The sequence below is a fragment of the Ambystoma mexicanum genome, chromosome 4q, assembly GCF_040938575.1.
Source record: "Ambystoma mexicanum isolate Mex_15411 chromosome 4q, UKY_AmexF1_1, whole genome shotgun sequence".
NCBI lineage: Eukaryota > Metazoa > Chordata > Amphibia > Caudata > Ambystomatidae > Ambystoma > Ambystoma mexicanum.
The window spans coordinates 1,222,280,996-1,222,300,362 of record NC_090928.1 but is presented as its reverse complement, the minus strand read 5'-3'; positions in this window follow the sequence as shown (position 1 = coordinate 1,222,300,362).

The window sequence follows — 19,367 nt, the reverse complement described above, 5'->3', positions numbered from 1 at the left end:
AACGAAAAGCTAGAGTCTACCATGAAGATGTCATGGCCGAGGGCTATGAGTTATCATATGGGGTACCTCAGGGGTCTTGTGCGTCCTCTGCGTTGTTCAACATTTTCACTCTTCCCCTTTTCAAACTACTTGACTCAGAGGGCATCATGTATGCAAACTATGCAGATGAAACCCAGTGCCTTATTCCTCTCACTGGCAATCACTCCTCAGACACGTTGACAATAAACACTGCCTACAACCTGATCCACCTGTGGATGTTGCATAATTGGCTAGCTCTTAACAACTCCAAAACCGAAATCATGATTGCCGGCACTGCGCCCAAGCTATGTAAAATGGACTCGGCTAACTGTTCCTTTCAAGTGGCAGATTGTGCATTGGCAACTCTACCTAAAGTAAAGACCCTCAGTGTTGTGATTGACCAAGAGCTTACGATGAAAGCGCACATCAGCAGCCTTGTCTCCTGCTCTTCATATTATATCAAGCTTCTTGCGCAAATCATACCCTTTGTCGACTCAGCTGGTTGTGCCACATTGGCTCGTGCCATTATCAGAGCCTGATTTGACTATTGTTCCAGCCTTCTTCAGGGCGTGGGCAAAAGGGAGATCAACTGCCTGCTGCTCGTACAGAATAACGTGGTTTGAGTGGTGACAGACCTACGGAGATCAGATCACGTGTCAGTGGCAAGGAGGTCACTGCATTGGCTTCCAATCCAAAACCAGACTTTGTTCCATACACTGTGCATTACCCATGCCTGTCTCTTTGGAAAAAGTCAATTTTATCTCTCAAAGTAGCTGGCCTGGCTTCCCGCCAGGTGAACTCTATGGTCAAACAATTCAGGCCTGTTACAAAACCCCAAAGCCAAACTATCCTTGGTACTAGAAGGGTGCTTTTCTGTAGTAGCTCTGTGTCTCTGGAATGCTTTGCCCCCAGATCTAAGAGCCTGCCCCTCCATAGTCTCCTTCAAAAATAGATTGAAGACGTTGCTCTTTGAATGGCTCCTTACCGGTTCTCTCCTGCTGACTTTCACTGCTTAGTTCCCTGTTCCTTGTGTTTAATGTGAGTATTGGCCTCATCACGAGTTGGGCGGTAGCCCTTAAATGAGGTGGTAATGGTATTACCGCCACATTTAAGGGCTGGCTCTATCATGAGTTGAGCGCTAAATCGGCTGTTTTACCGCCATCTTTTTTCTCGAGGTGAAAATCCCTGTTTTCGGCGGTATTACAGATGGCTGTATTAGCCCGCAGTATTAGCACTGAAAATTCCCCATTGGATCCAATGGACCCAATCAGGAATGGGGATTTACCGTTAAGGCCCAACCCGTGATCCGGTGGTAATACCACCAGGCCGGTCGGTGCTAGGGCTATTACAGTCAGCGGTATTACAGCCGGAAATACAGCCCAACTTGTGATGTGGACCTATGTCTTCTGTTCCCGCGCTTCTATGCCTGAGGACCCTGTTCCAGTGCATTAGAAATAAATAACATAAATAAATATATAAACTGGGGACTTTGCTCTCACACATACATGCCCTGGTACATTCCAGTCATTGGAGGGGGAGCTCATATGTGTGACGAGGGGTCAACCTGGATAAATGGCAAGCAACAGCATCAGCAGTTTGGGAGGGGTGTTCTTCCTCAGCTGGAAATCCGAGTGCCTCAGCGTTGCTGGGAATGTCATTGGCAGAGGTCCACCTGCCCTCACAGGAACGTAAGGCCATGATGATGGATAGGCAGTGGCAAAGAGATCGACGGTCGTTGCTCCAAGTTCATTGCTAGTGGACACCTGACTTGGGTCTCTGGCAATATTCCCAAGGGATGCTGAAGATTATGGGCTGTTTGGTGACCCTGCAAAAGTAGAGTTAGAACCCCCTGAAATGCCAGCAAGGTCCATCAGTTTTCCAACACATGGTAAGGGAATCTTTCTTCTTGCCCTCTGCCATCTCTAATCCTAACTCCAGGGAATGGTGCTCATTTCCACGTGTTGGCACATATGCTTATGCCATTCTCGGGCACAAACTAGACCATTCCTCCCAGGGTAGGGTAGTCTCGATATAGGTCTGTAGTTGGTAGAAACTTCTGCACTTCCTGTTTTGTTTTTTAAGAGGAGCTAGATGTCGGCTGATTCGAAGGTTTTGGGTACTATTCCTGTGTTAAGTGATAGATTCATCCATAGCTGAGAGTATGATGCTGGCATTCTGTGGATGCCCAGTGGGCATGGGTCACTGGGGGATCCCGCGAGGTGGGTGTTTTTTATTAGTTTGTTGAAGGTTTCTTTGTCTTGGTTTGAGCCAGTCGAGTGTTGTGGTAGTTGGTGGTGCACTGGTTTCTGGTGGATCTGGTTCCATGTAATAATGTCACCACAGAAATATCGCCATGCAAAAATATCGCCGAAAGATTGTCGTTTTTTTTGCCCCTGTCGCCACATACATGGTCACCCAAATAATATCGCCACAACATTTTCCCGGTGATATTATTTACGGCGACCATATATGTGGCGATATTAATACCTGATACCGTTCTGGATGTGTGTTTAATGTTGCTCGTCTTGCGTCGATGGCCTGTTGAATTGTTTCTATTTTTGTTCTTAAGGGCCTAGAGAGCAAATGAAGGGAAATGGGATGAGGCACAAGAAGCACAGGGAACATTTGTAAAAGGGATTGGGAACGAAGCTGAAGGGCAGGTGAATAGAAAGAAATTAAAGGAGAGAGATATGGAGGAGCAATGCCACAGAGACATTTAAAAACAATACAGAGGAAATTAAAAAGTAGACCATTTTCAAAAGAAAACCAGTGCAATGAGTGCAGAGCAGAAGTGCTGGAGTCACAGGGAGAAAGTGATCAAAGTACCCACATTCAGGAATGTTATATGGAATGGAGAGGGGCAAGATGAGATGCAGTGAGTCCAAGGAGGAGAGAGGAGCAGTAGAACAGTCGAGAGAAGACTAAAGAGGTATTAAGATGTTTAGTAGAAGACAGGGGTGTTGCTAGGTCTGGAAAAGATCCAGGGATACGCTAATGTCGGGACTCGGGGCTAGCTAGCCTTTTGGTTGTAGCCCCTGTGCTTCCATCCAGGCCTACAACCAAAATACCAGGGGCTATAGCCCCTTAGGTGTCCAGCACCCAGCAACACCTCTGGTAGAAGGAAAGGTAAGGAACCAATGCACTTTTTTAATATGGAAAAGTTGATAGTGGCAGGAGCGAGAGAGAGAAGAGATGTGAGCAGAGAAAGATAGTAAGGAATTGAGGATGACGCCAAGATTACGGGCAGAAGGAAAAATAGAGAGAGACGAGGGGATGAAGTAAAGAGAGGGGGGAAGGAGAGGGGACTACTCAACGCTGGGAAGAAAACAAAACCAAAAACCTCCTTGTACTCAGAGACTTCGATCTTTAGGCAAATCCATCCACAGACCCGATGAATTCATAATGCATTGGGCAGCTCAAACCTAAGGACCTACACAACTGGTCAAAGATGTCATCAACACCCGTGGTCACGTGAACAAAGTGATCGATGCTCTGGATTGCACATCTACCCCATGGATACATTGCTGTGCCGGCCACTTCAGGGTCACCCTGCCGGCACCTCACCGATAAGCCACACTCAGAGCGCTTCCCTGCACGCACAAGACCAGATCTTAAAGTAGCTTCACTGAACACTCACCAAGAAATCCCTAGACAAGAAAAGGTCCCACATCGCCTTTGCAGGTAACATGTTACACTATCCCGCAGCCATTCTGCCTTCAGACCCAATTGCACCCACCGCTCCATATCGTACTCAGCAACAAGAAACATAACATGCGATTTAATGATTCCCTCAGAAATGTACATGCAGTGAATCAGCATGGAGGCAGTGAAAAACCTCACCTAACACTGAACAGTACGAAGACCACACTGAAAGACTGAGTCATCTATGCCCCATAAAAGGGCCCTTGTCTGTCAAGAGCACCAGTGCTTCCCACCGCTTCTGTACGGTAACTAATCATTTTATTTTAATACATTGAAGCAATTACTACTGGCACCATGGGGAACACTATCACACCTGTAAACACATTGGACAGAGCTCCATTAATGAGCCTTCACTTGGCTCCTGGGGGCAGCCATCTTTCCCTTTGTTGAGACCATGGCTCCTGTTAGAAAGTCTCGAGAGATGACTTGCAATTGTATGCCCCTTATATTTGTAATGTTTGTTTCTGTGCAGTTGTTACAGCTAATTCGGTGCTGAGCTATCGGCAGGATTTACATCCCTAAATTGCATGGGGATGTTCCCTGTCTCATTTGTTCTTGATCTGGTGGAAATGTACTTCAGGGGAGGGACCCTGCTATATTTTCCAGTTGCTAGAGTGCAATTAAAGGCGTTTCCTCAGACACGTCCTCCAGCCATCATGGCGATTGGAGCTGCTTCCCAAGGTTTCGAGCGTGTGTTTGTTTCTTTCCAATGTCATGGCCCCGTGGGTCAAAGGGCCCATGCAGGGCTGAGCTCCTTCCATGCCTCTTTTAGTAGCCAGTGAAGTTTAAAGTGGGAGAAGGCCTTTTTGTTCTATGTAAAAGGTATGTCCAGCTCTGGCCATGATCTTCTTTGGTGCTCATTTATCACGTGACCACCGTCCCATTACCATGAATTGATCGAATGCGAAATGCCAGAGGGAGAAAAAAAAGGAAGTTATTTGACCAAAAATAACTTTCGGTTTTCCCTCCCGTAGACATTTCTGACACCCCACTTGCCCCTATTCCTTTACTTACCTCTCGGCGGCACACAAGGCCGCCTCCTACATACCTCTGCAATGCCCTTCAATGAATGGGTGCTGGCACCGTAGGGCCCCATTTTTATTTGTTTTGAAACTTTATTTAATAGGGTGCGGGGGTCACCCCCGCAGCCCCCGATGGCATTATAGTGAACAAGGGTGCGAGGACACCCGTGCAGCCCCCACGGCCCTTGTTCACAATAACGACACTGAATGGGCGATTTATTTGACATTTTCAGCTACTAATTATGGCACTGCCGATTTCCGATTAAATCGTCCATTCGTTTTGTTTTTTAGAACATATATACGGATTCGACTACCATCTGATGGAAGAATCTCGCGGACTTTGAAAGCTAATGCATCGATCATCTTAGCATAATATGTTCAGTATCAAAACTAATTTTGTTTAATTTGTCTTTTTGAGATTCTACAGTGGTAATGGGGAGGCTAGATTCAAAAACTACTGTCCTGGACGCTTGTCCAGGACAAGCACAGAACAGACCATACAAAACATGTATTATGAATGGCTACGAGGAGGTGCTATGAAAGACGGGTTGCTAAACTTCTCTTGGCAGGAGCATCCAGGAGATGAAGTCCTGTGATTATTATTGTAATGCGCTTGCTAGATGGAATGTGAACAGGCAGATGGAATGTAGGCTCGTTGTCACAGTGACGGAATATTTGGATTCAGTAATGTCAGTTGGTGGTGAAGGGGCTGAGGGAAGTGTGGGGGTCTGCTTATGCTGTATATCCTAAAGAATAAACACGCATCAAACCTCACCTAGTGTGTGCGTAGCAGCTTCTTTTCACTGGCGACAAGGCCAGCAGACCACCACTACGTTGCTGTGCAGCCCAGAAGGAGAAAAGCTGCATCCAAGCAGGATAATCGCCCCTGTCTGTCTCCTTGTCGGTAATGACCTTAACCTGCTCACATACGGTCGAGACTCTCCCTTGTCACTATGTGATCGACCTCGGGGACGCTCAGGATATGCTATGGGATCTGGCGTTCTATCTTTAGGTTGTTCCAAATCTGACCATCTCACCTCCTTATCCATCTGCAGACTTCCTTCAGGGACGCACACTCTCCTTCCTTCTGCCTCAAGACCGGACTCTCTTTACTCGTCTGACATATCTAGTCTATTATCCCCCTCACCCTTGTCTAAGTTCAGTCCACTCAAAGACAATGCCCAACGTTCATCACTGAAAAGGTTTCCCTCCCCACTTTGTGATTGAGGTACTGGGGATCGATCAGCATTTCCTCGAGTTCCATACTTGCAACTTCGTCTTAACTGTTGATAGACCTTATCAATCCTTTCTCCATTGCTTTCTCCATGAAATCTTTCCTCTTCTAGCACTACACTAGCTACTGCTGGCTTCACTTCCTTTATCGGAAGAACCTCCTCTACCCAGACCCATCGTATTTCTGTGATTGGCCCCATTTGTTCCTTCTGAATGAGAGTAGCACAGAGACGTTGCTGTCTTCTTTTCCGTTCTATTTCTTTATCTACCTCCCTTTGCTTTCACCCATCGCTTCTAATTCTTTCTTCCTCCTGCCTTTGTTCTTCTCCTCTCCTTACTCCTTCCCTTCTTTCCTCTTCCTCCTTTTCTCTGTAATCTTTTATCCCTTAGTCTTTGTGCTTCCTCTTCTTTCATTCTTTCCTGTTTGTCCCTTTCTTCTATCGTTCTCTGTCTATTGTCATACTTTCTTTGTTCTTTCACTCATTCTTCTATTTTCCCTTGTTCGTTTTGATATATCTGCTCTCATCGCTCCCTGCTTTTCCTTTTCTGTTCATCCTCTTTTAATTTCTTCTCTCGTTCCTTATCCTTTCTTTCTGGTTCATCCTTTTCTTCTCTTTGACTAACTTCCTCGATACTTTTCCATCCATCTTAAGTAATATCTGTCCTCCCATCCATTTGTTTTGTATGAGCGCTACCTCATTAGCCTTATCTTTTTCTCCCTTCCATCTATTAATCTCCCTGTCTATTTCTGTCAACAAATTTGACCGCTCACATTTTTCTTCCTTGTCTTGTATGATCTTGTAAATCTTGTCCTTTCTTTTATTCTCTTCCAGACTATCGTCACTACTATAAGCGGGGGGTTCATATATCAGATTACTATACCCCGTCACTGCTCTCAATACCTTTAAAGGATAAACTGATATCTCTTCCATAGCAACACCCTTTGCTTCAGGCAAGGTAAGAGGAGCCGAGGGCTTGAGGCCTTCCTCCTTATATTGATTAAGCATCCACTCCTCAGGTGGCGGGTCTTCTCTTTCCTCTTGATACATCTTCCAGAGCTCTAAAATCACTAATCTTTTCTCTAATTTCATCCCTGTGTGCACAGCATGCAAGTATGTGGTAATGTGTTGTAATATCTCATTTGACAATGATCCCCCTTGTGGCCACGGCATGAACATTTTGTCTGCTGTGCCCTTTGCCCATTCCGCACTTTACTGTTTGAGCTTGGCCATATGCTTTGGCAGTGTCTTGCATAGGTGCATGAGAGCGAGTATCTCCCATAAGGACAAGTCTCAATTGACTGTCAATACTCACCAGACCATTAAATAAACCATATACCTTGGCTTAAATCGCCACTTTTCCTGTTCTTAAAACAATAAATATGAGCAAGCACCATCAATCGCTGTTCAATCCGCTTATTTCAATAGCCTATCTATTCTCTTGATTGGCGCCAAATCGTTTTACTACACTATTACTTTTTCATTCTTCATAATCTCTGTCGCTCTTCAATATTTTACTAAACAACATTTATACTAGTCCAACATTAAAATTCTAAACACTTTGATCACCTCCTCCCTTGCCTTTACTTTTTACCCATGGCAGGGTTTGAGACATCATCTTACGTAGTCCTGACTATGGGCCTGATCACGACTTTGGCGGTAACCCTTAAATCTGGCGGTAGCGCTATTAACGCTGGATTTAAGGGTCTGCCAAATCAGGACTCCGGCGGATTTCTCCCCAGCTCTGAGCTGGGGGGAAATCCACCGAAAATTCATGCTATTACTGCCGGCGGGAAATCCACCGGCGGTAAGAGCGCAAAAATTCCCCATTGAGCCCAATGGGGAATGGGGCATTCCCGACTGGGCTGAATGGGGAATGGGGATTAACATTACCGCCGAACTCATGATCCGGCGCTATTAGTACCGGAGAGTTCGGCGGTAGGGCTAATACCGCCTTTGGTAATACCGCCGGCGTTACCGCCAAAGTCGTGATCAGGCCCTATGTGTTTTATATTTCACCCTACCCCCATTGGGATTTGAAATGTCTCCTTCTGATTCCCTTGAAGCAGGTTTTCTTAGGCGGTCTCTCTTATCTCTACAATTATTTCCCGTTAGTCACAATTATTACAATCTCGTCCCCTTAGTCTACTCACCATTCGTTAATCAACTCGAGGCCTTCGGTATCGATTCCTCCTACAATCAAACCAATTCACCTTCCGTCTGCAGAGTGCCCGTGGAAACCAGGCAGGGATTTCATCAAAGAGGGACCTGCCCACCATCTCAGGTCTTCTTGCAAGTTTATTTCTATCGGCTATTCTCCACAGGAAACTCTGCGATCTTCCTGCTAATGGTGGAGGATGCCAGATCGTCTGTAAATCTGGATACAAACTAGTTAAGATCTTTTTTGAACTATCCACACCGCTACCATGTGAGCTTAGGGCCCTTTAGGAACGTGCATGCAATGGATGGGTTCACAGAGAATAACTCTGAGTCCAAATAACCGAATCAACTGAGGAAGATGGCAAAGTACTGTTTAATTAACAATTATCTAAAACAGGGAGTTACAACGAACATCAATGGACGTACGCTCGATTTCTCTCCACAATCTTTTCATAAAAACAAGGTTATATACCAAAAATATGTCAGAGGTGACATCATAGTACATGGCAAATAATGAAAAACCTACTGAGGCTTAAGTGGAACATCTAAGTACACTATCTGCAGGAACTAGGATTATAATTGGTTATCCACTGTCAGGTGGACTACACATGCCTACATCTAAAACATGTCATCTTCAAAAACATTAAGTACATGGTTTCTCATTGGGTTTCAAACTGTAAGGTCCTTCGTTATGTGGACCACTGCAATTGGTTGGCACGCTTGTGCCATGCCTGGAACATTTGGTTCAATTAGCAGCATGTAAGCTCAGACCCAGGTGCAAGGAGATGGGCCTGACTCTACCTCCTCACCCAATTAGCATAGCATCTCTCATCACCCAGGACTTCTGCTATGAAGATTGTCTTTGAACTTGGCTTTGCAGAGCATCTGTGCCTTTGAGAATACATGGGAGTGTGGACACTCACTATCGCATTCTAGGACTCCAAGTTCAAACTCTATTTTCATCCTTGGCTCACGTGACAGGAGACCATGATATTGGTCCATTTTGCAGGTTTTAAATGTCTTAAATGAATTAAACTTGGCACTCTTGGTGTTCTTTCTTTGCACCTTAACAAGAGATGATTCATCCTTGTACATTTGCTCCTTTTCAGAATAGATAACCGACCTTGGCTGCTTCAGTCTTGACTTCAGGCCAAGAACCCTCGCCATGCAGCTCCACAATTTAGCGTATTCTTGCTGCGACATAGTTTTCCCTTTCCGCTTCATGGGCCTTGGTTTACTAACAATTCCTGATATCATTGTCCAGCTTCTATACAATGGCGGCTTCACCTGCATTCTTTTCTTTACATATAGCCAACTTCTATGATAACTTAGTCTACCTTGTGTTTCAACATCTGTACAATTATTGAAATGTTGGTTCTCTGCAGAACTTTGTGCACATGTAATCTTCTTTTTCATATTTAAAAATTCCCTTGATTCTTTACTTCATCATTAGTTTCTGTAAGATCCATACATCCTCTTCAACTAGTATCCTAAGACCTCGTTCATACTCTCTTATGACATCACAGGCTTCTTTTTTTAGTCTTTTCTCATATTCCTTCAGGGAGTTCCTCCCTCAAATTGTCGTCCCTTTGAGGATACATTTGATAGGGCTGTCTCAATGGGTATCTTCTTTCGCACATACGTTGCAGTATTAGCACATCCTCTGGTGTCAAACACGACACAATCTCAGGCTTCCAGCATATGTGAGGTACGGTGGTGGGGTTTCCTGAAGAGGCATGTAGCTGCTCCTCTACACACTACTTAGGGCAGCTGATCTCAGCATATGGCAAGAGGATAATACCAGATAGAGCAGAAACTGTGCATGCCACGTCCAAACCAGTTACATTAAAAGACATGCAGAAATTCCTGAGGTTGTGCAATTACTGCGGGGCATGGATTCTGGAATATGCAGCATCATGAGATCACTCTTACAGGGTCTCAAGGAAGCACAAAAAGGCAACCATAAACTACAATGGACAGCTGACATGGTACAGAATGTTCATGATTTGAAGGAAGTGATTTCCACAGCCCTGGTTCCCGCCACCCCAGATAACACACAAGTTCTATTTATTTGCACATTCAAATGGCACACTCATGACCGCTGTGCTAACACAGAAGAGCGCAATGGGCCACAAGTCATTGGCCTACTATAGTGGTGCACTAGATTCAGTTATGCAAGGGCAGTTCATGTGCGAACAAGGTCTCACTACAGCTGCCTTCGCCATTGAGAAAAGCTCCACAATTGTAATGGGATGCTCACTGACACTGTACGTGACGCATTCAGTATGTGTGATCTTGGAAAGATCAAACTCTACCCTGACAAACCAGAGAGCATCGGCATACGATATTATCTCAAGCCCAAATATACATGTAGTGCGATGCAAAACAGTGAATCCAGCCACGGAAGTGTGCACAAACGAGGACTTGCAGTAACATGACAGTGCCACATATGAAGGTGAAGAGGACGATGTCCCCAAAGCAAAGAACAGTCCATTAGAGGGGGGTGATCTTTTTTGATGGGTCAGCAACAATTGACAAGGACACAGGACAAAGACATACGGGTGCAGCAGTAGTGTGCCTCAAAGGGGGAGAATATGAAACATTAGTGATGAAGAGGTTGCCCATGCACTATTCAGCACAGGCGGCGGAGCTCGTGGGGCTCATCGAGGTGCTACAAACATCTCAAGTATGTCACATGACCATTCATGCAGACTCAGCGTACGTCATTACAACAGTGCATGCCGGGTTGTCACGATGGAAAAGAAGAGGGTTCCACAGAGCGGACGGGTCCCCAGTGCAAGACGCTACACTTTTAGATACACTAATTTTCACACTGTTACAACCTCTGTGATAGCAGTCATTAAGTGTGTCACCCACACTGGTAACACTGATGTAAACTCATTAGGAAACGCTGTGGCCAAAATTGCGGCCTATCTTCCTGTCCCAGTAATTTCATACTACGTCATGACTATGCCATCACAGACTATATAATCCACATCATACACAGTGCTTCCCATCATACAATTAATTGAACTACAGGGAAAGGTGCCAAATGAGGAAAAAGAACTTTGGTACAAAAGAGGGTTGAACCGGCCCCAACATGCACCTACTCTGGAGACAGGAATGCACTGGAAAGACAGTAATGCCTGTAGAACTCTTGGCAATAACATTTGACCAGTTACACCACCCTTCCCACAGCTCCGAACAGCATATTGCAGCCGAAATACAGGAAGATTGGTTCATACCAAACCTTCAGGAGCATCTCACAAACGTGATCATACACTGTACCACCTGTCACTGGCATTACGCTCCAGACAATACAAGCCACCATACCTCACTCCATTGGGCCCTTCCATGAGTTACACATAGATTATGCAGACATGGGAGAAAGATGCAATGGTTCACAATACCTAATAGTTGTAGTGTGCCCTTTTAAACGATGGGTTGAAGGTGGAACTTGTGCACATCCGGATGGCAAATGTGCTGCTACATTTTTGGCGTGCAAGGTTTTCCCTCGATGGGAAGTGTGCAATGTACTAAAATCTGACAATGGCCGCCACTTCTTCAATTAACTTTTCAAAGAAATTACGGCACTACTTGGCATTAAACACTGGATGTGCTCAATTTACCACCCCCAAGCACACAGCATTGTTGAACGAATCAACAGCCTTCTTAAAGGCAAGCTCTCGAGGCACTGCACCACATTAAAGAAATACTGGGTGCATTGCCTGCCTCTGGCCCTTTTTAGTTTGTGCACTCAGCCAAGTAAATACCATCACCTTTCACCACACGAAATAGTAACTGGCAGGCGCATGCAGACTGATCTCCGTAGTAAGGAGTGCATCAGATGCCCATAAAGCTGCAGCGGTTCAGGATGAATAATTCAAACAGTACTTAACGAACCTGACACATGCAATGAAATATATCTCCCAACAGATCACACCTCCCTGCCTAGACAATACACAGGGCACTTCAGAGCAACTTGCCACAGACACCATGTCCACCCAACCACTGCTGCCAGGCGACCTAATACATGTCAAGAGCTTTGTGCGCAAATGGAACTACCCTAGATTTCATGGTCCTTATGAAGTGGTGTTTTCCACCCCTCTCGCAGTAAAAGTGAAAGGGTTTCAATATTGGATTCACCTCTGAGATGTTCATTGGGCACCCCCAAATTCCTCACCAGTATCCTAAAAGAAACTACCAATCTACATCAGAATAACTACCTCAAAAATGTACATAATGTATCTGCATGTCCCAGAAAATAAACATGCATTTCTGCTAAAAGCATGAGCAAAAGTAAATCTCTCTTTCTCTCTCCCCACCCCAGTTTTTATTTCCTATACAGGAGTGCTTGAAATGGAACCTTCCACATCAAATGATTCATTGTATATCAAAGAAAATAGATAGGCACACTAGAAATTCAAGATGGTTAAATTCTTATAGTTGTGGGCTACACTTTGCTGCTCTTGTATTTACTATAATATTGTTTATGTTAGGAATGTATTGGGGTACTTCTTTTATTTGGGCAAACCATATAAAAGGGGGGACAGCAGCGGATGTACACTGCTAAACACAACCAGTAATGCTATTGCACATGTATAATATATTACTCAGACTAGTAATAACAGTTGTACTCAGGAGATCCCCGGCCGGCTCATAGAGCCTAGGTTTGCTCCGAAGTAGTTTAAGATGAGATAGCTGCACCTTGAGATGGATGGGGGTGCAGATTTATTACTCCAACACCAATCAATAAGGACAGCTCAATGGTTTGGCAAAGGGAGTCAGTTTAATGACAAGTACAAAAAACGGGAGTCATGGCAATCAGCAATGATGTGATAGTCCGTGTCGCTTCAACTCCAATGAACTTCATACAAACAGTGACATTTATACTCAAAACTCGTCATAATTGACGTGTTACACTTATAAGTTAACATGCAATTCTATTGGCTAGGAAAAGGTAACTTTAATATAGGTACTATATCTGTATATGGTAACGGAGTGAGGGGATTGGGTAAATACTGTCAGGTGGGCGTCTAAGCCCTTCCTTCAAAAATGACTACTGTAGACATCACTAAAAGTATGACGACCCGTTGGTTCTACTAACCATAGGACCCTAGATTATTTGGTCCATTGTAATTGGGTTGGCACCAACCCCATGCATACATTTCCACTTTACTTAGCAGGATGCAGAATGTTCAGCCAGGTGCAGGTTGCCCCCTCAGCTACCCAGCCTTCCTCCAATTAAGATTACAATCAATCATCACTGCAACAACTATAGGCCTCATTACACGGTAGGCGTTAGGGATTTAACGTTACCGGTAATGGAATACCGTTAACGTTAAATGCCCATGCGGATTACGACCCGGCTCACCGCCGTTAGCGGCATCGCTAAGTACGGTGCCACTAATAGCGGTTAGTCTGCATGCGCGCGACCCTCTATCCCGTAAATAACGACATGCCGCCAATAGCACAGCATCACAAGGCAAGTTTACATGCCAATAGCGGCATGGTAAATCCCCCAAAACCCCTTACCGGCATGGCGCTAATACCGCCATCGCGAACCACCCGTTAAAAGAACTGTGCAGTGTTACCACCTGCTACAGGTGGCCAAAATCAGCACAGGTGGAGGCAATGGAGACTGTGGCTGCTCAAAAGAAGCACACCACACCCCTTCCCACACCCCTTCCCACACCAAGATGGTTCCAATACTGGCAGCATTACATGGCCTGGAGGACCTGATTGCAGCGCAGCTGCAACAACAACAGGCAGCACAGTGGAGACACAGGAGGAGGAGGAGGAGGGGAAGACAGGCACAGCAAGCACCACCACGGCACCTAATCATACCACAGAGGCACCCACCAATTCCCAGGATCAGAGCCAGTCCATTTAACCTAACACCTGAGCAGATACACACCCTGTACCGTCTGGACCGGGATACCATCACCAGCATCGTGGACATGATACACGACGACATTGTGAGCCTCATAGACATCAGAACTGCCACCCCCCCTCTACTGAGGGTGGTGACTGTGCTCCACTTCCTGGCCACAGACACCTACCAGCATACAGTGGGGCAGATGCATGGCATCTCCCAACCAGTATTCTCACGCACACTGAACCAGGTACTCGATGCCCTCCTGAAGCATGCACCCGAACACATATCCATGCCATGGACTGGCCAGGAGATTGCAAACACCAAAGTTGGCTTCTATTCACTGGCAGGCATCCCAAGTTGCATCGGGGCCATCGACTGTACACATGTGGAATTGGTCGTCCCACATCACAATGAAGTAGTGTACCGAAACAGGAAGCAATTCCACTCCATCAATGTCCAAATGGTATGTGACGCCAACAAGATAATCACACATTGCTGTGCCCAATTTCCCGGATCTACCCATGATTCCATGGTCCTGAGGAACTCAACTATCCCCCGCTACATGGAGCGACAAACGGGACAACGTTCATGGCTACTTGGTGAGTAGCAGGCCAAGCACATGGCAGTGTGATTGGGGGGGGGAGATAGATACTCCAACTCGGTGTGCTTGGGGGGAGAGATAGATACTCCAACTGGGTGTGCTTGGGGGGGGGGAGAGATAGATACTCCAACTGGGTGTGCTTGGTGGGGGGAGAGATAGATACTCCAACTGGGTGTGCTTGGGGGGGATAGATACTCCAACTGGGTGTAGCCTGTAGCCTGTAGTCTGTCGTCCAAATGCACATACAGATGTACACCAATGTCCATCTGGGAGGGCCGCAACGTACTTGAGATGAACGGACATGCAAGTATATGCTACACAACACAGATGACAATCCAAGACTAGAAACGTCAAACATCAATCCACATCCACTTTGCACAACATTCCACACCACAAAATACACAAATGTCATCCATGCCGTCAACATAGTCATGCAGAATTCGTCCAGCACGACATCAATAATGCATTGTGCCCTTCAATGCATGCTAAGGGATACCCTCTAGCCATAGCAATGCACCACAAACCCATAGCACCACTGAAGTGATGCCTCTCAGCATGGCAACATCAACGTTGGAAGGGCAGTACACCACTAGTGTGGGACCAAATTTGCCTGGGCAGAGGGACACCTAAGACCTGGCCTCAACCAGGACATGTCAATTACTGTTGGAGGCATCAATGGGGCATGTCTACTTGCAGGGTTGAGCTCACCTTTGCACATTGCAGTTACACAGACCATTTGCATGTATGCTGTTAAGTGTGTACTTGAATCTCAATGCCAAGTCAATGTTTGTGATATGAACCGGCCACACTTGTGGTGAAAAGTAACTGGACCCCATTACTTCCCCCATATAGGTGATGCCGGCTATCCCCTGAAGAGGTGGCTCCTCACACCTGTACGGAACCCACAGAACAGGCGCGAAGAGGAATACAATCGTGCACATACCCGTACCCGCATCGTGATCGAGCAGACTTTTGAAGTCACGGTTTAGGTGCATTAGCAGGTCTGGTGGCACTCTCCTGTATGGCCATGAGAAGGTGGCCAAGATCACCATGGCATGTGTCATGCTGCACAATATGTGTATCAGACGGAATGTGCCACTGCCCCCTGATGTTGAAATAGAAGCACCTGATGAGGATGATGATGGTGATGAGGACGGAGGTGAAGGGGATGTAGGTCATGCAAGAGGGGATGGCCAGGAGGGACGTGCTGTGAGACAGCATCTGATCAACCAAATCTTCTGAGTAACATGTTCTCGTACTGTCACTTGTATATGGCTGGTGATGCACTGGTGTCTGTTTGTTAGCTCACAATGGACCCTGGCGTCAATAAATTACACATACACAATGAGGAAGTCCAGGCCTGTGTTTTGCTCAAACACCAGTGTATTTATGAACTTAAACAGGAAAATGTGCATGTCCCCGAACATCCCACCACCCTACACCCCACCCCCCACAACTGTCCCATCACACCCTTCCCCCCAACCCCCACAACTGTCCCATCACACCCTTCCCCCCACCCCCCACAACTGTCCCATCACACCCTTCCCCCACAACCACAACTATCCCATTACACCCCACCCCCCACAACAGTCCCATCACACCCTTCCCCCCACCTTCCACAACAGTCCCTCATGTGTCTTCCACAATATTTGCGTCCAGGCATGCACGCGGAAGCATGGACACTCACTCCCTATTGGTCATTGCCAAAACCAGCATTTGGAGGCTGCCTAGAGGTGCACCTGGTGGTGCGTGCGGAGCGTCGGAGTGGGCTTGTCTGTCGCGAACTGGTGGATAAAGAAGTGGCAGACTGTCCTGGTGCTGGTGGTGGTGGGAATTGGCGGTCCATTGCGTCCGCAATACGTGTGAGGACCTCCCGAATTCGGATGAGCTCCCCACACAGCCTGACTGTGCATGCCTCCATCCCCTCCCTGGAGTGCCTGGATGTCTCCCCAATCTACACCCTGAGACGGGCAGCCTCCTCGACATGCTGACCAACCAGCACAGTGAGACCTTGTTGCCGCTGGCTGATGCTGGCCAGGTCAAGGGCAGTGTCGGGCTGTGGTGGTGTGGCTGCTGTGCATTGTGATGCTGGCAGGTGTACAGATGGAGGCACCGGGGGGCTACTGAAGGCTCCCATGGTCTCGTCACCAGTGACGTTGGAGCCAGGTGTGTGCTGGGGTGATGGCTCTGGGGTTCCAGGTGGCTTGGGGTGTGCATGCCCAGGTCGAATTCTGTTGGGTCCTCCACATCAGATAATGGTGCAGTGGCTGCCACCTCTCCTGCCAAACTAGCTGCAGCTGAGGGTGGTCCCTCAGTGGCTGTGATTGGTGGTGGTGAGTGAACCTCCAGAGGTGGGGCAGTTGGGTTTGGTGTGGCCTTGGCAGTGGCGCTCGACCGATGTTTGAGACTCTGCAAATGGAGCCTTGTGCCTTTTCCCCTTGATGTCGTGGGGGTGTCCTCGGTCGGCTGTGGCCTTTTTTTCTTCTGCGCAGGGGGTGCCTGTGATGCATCCTCACTGTCTGTATGTGACCCTGCCGGGGACAAGAAGGGGGATGGCATTGGTTACGGTTCAATGTACTTAATGCAGGATACATCATCAATGCAGTTGTGGGCATTTGGACTTCATTGTGAAGGATGCAGGTGATGTGTCAGTTCAGTGGCTCATCCATGCAGTGTTGTGTGTGGCACTTGGCTCTGTTGATGCGTGCATGTGTGTGTGTTTGGGTCTGGCACTGACATGGGCAGGGTGGGATGCATGTGTGGATGTTTGGCCATCCATGTGGTGATTCTGGGCTGACATTTGTGGGGACCAGTAGATTCACATTGCATGCTTTCATCAGTACACTTAACTCCATCCGAAGTGTTTGCCACGCCATACTCCATCCTCCCGACTCCCTCGATGCATTTAACTCCGATGAGGTTGGCGCATGTCTCCTCCCATTCCTTTAGTTTAATTGGCGACCCAGATCCACCTGCGGTGGCAATGTTATGATTTTCTGCCAGGATCATTCTGACCCGGAGTCTCAGGTCATCCCATCTTTTCCTGCACTCACGTACATTGCGGGTGCTGGTGCCCACAGCACTTACTTTCAGTGCCACCTCGTCCCAGATAGCCTTTTTTTTAAGGAGTGTCTCCTGCCACATGTCGTTTGTAAAGACCACTGCAGCATTGTCAGATAAGGTCTGGGTCAGCATAAGTAGCTCCTCAGTTGAAAACCTTTCTTTCCGCTTTTAAGTGCCTTGGGCATGGTAAGGGTTTTCCAGGAAATCTCCAACAGCAAAGTACTACAAACAGGTCCAGGGGGCAGAGGATGGCAATGGATTGTGTTTTTAAAGATGGCCGCCGTGCTCTTTCCCGTTCCTGTGCGATGACGCTGATTCCGGTTCCGCTATTTAACGGTCACCGCTATTAGCGGCGACCGTTATTTGCATGCTGCGTCAAGGCGGAGTTGCTATCTGCACTGTCGTCGAAGCCGGTAAGAGACTTTTGGGGGAGTTTAGTGGCATGGCAGTAGGGGCATTACCGGCATGGCGCAATGCTCGTGTCCGCGTACTCGTAATGGTACGCTATTAGCACCCTCCTGCGAGGGCGGACACGTTAAGGGCGCCATGCCGGTAATTTGCGATTTTTAGCGCGCAACGTGCAATGAGGGCCTATGTGTCAATGAAGTTACTGTGGTTGGCCTCGAAACTGCATCTTCTGTCTGGGAAAGTTTTCATATCTCTTCCTGGGTGGATGCCAAGTGTAGGTGTTAACTCGTGCTTCTCCTCGCTCGGATGGTCATGTGATGCAGACACCGTGAATTTGCCTAGTTTCTCACAATTTATGCATTTAATTCTTATTTGGCTTGCCACCTGCCTAAGCTTCCTTATCCTGACCTTTCAAAGACAGGATATTCTGTTCTTACATTTCAATTAGATGTAGCTACTGTTCGTTCCCTCTTTTGTTATGACCTTGGCTCTCCTGGCACGAGTTGCATCTGCTGACTTTTGATTCAGCCGTCTCTTCTCATTTTGCTAGAATATGAATCTTGTCTTGTTTGACCACTAGTAACCTGAGTTGATTCTGCTTTTCCTGCAAAGTGGAATCGCACTTATAATACTGTGCTTCATTTTCAGGTAAAATATGTATAATGGCTCTTGCCGCGCTATTCTTCTACTTAGCATAGCAAGCTGCACTGTTTTCTTAGCTTTCTTGTGGGTCCAAGCATATGTACAGGCGTTATCTGGTTAAATATCTTCATCCTGCTTACAGTGTAAGATTCTTTGTGTTTCAACATCGTTCTCTTCCTTTGGGTTCACAATATCTTTATTCATGGTGTTTCGTCTCTGTGTGTCATTTTTCGGATGTAATTTCTTCTATATGTGGGTCTGTCCTGGCTCTCGTGATGTCACCATTTGTCTTCCATTAAGGCCTTTTTGGTTTCTTCCAGGACGGTACTTAGGTAATCTTCATTTCGTCTCATTTGTTGGTAGGGTTTTCTCAATGGATACCTTACTGTCTTACTGTCCATGGTTGTCTGGGTATTGGTACTTCAATAGGTGTTGCTCTTCTGATGGGTACTGGGCAGAGCCCTACTGCAGCTCTCTGCTGGTTTATTTGCTCATCATACGTCACATATTTTGGTGTGAACGTTCCTGGTACTTCAAAATGGGCGATGGGAGTGCAGGCTTTATTTGAGACCTCCTCTACATTCCCCTCTCTGGGCGATTCATCGACCACTTTCACCTCCTTCCTTGGATTCAATTCACTC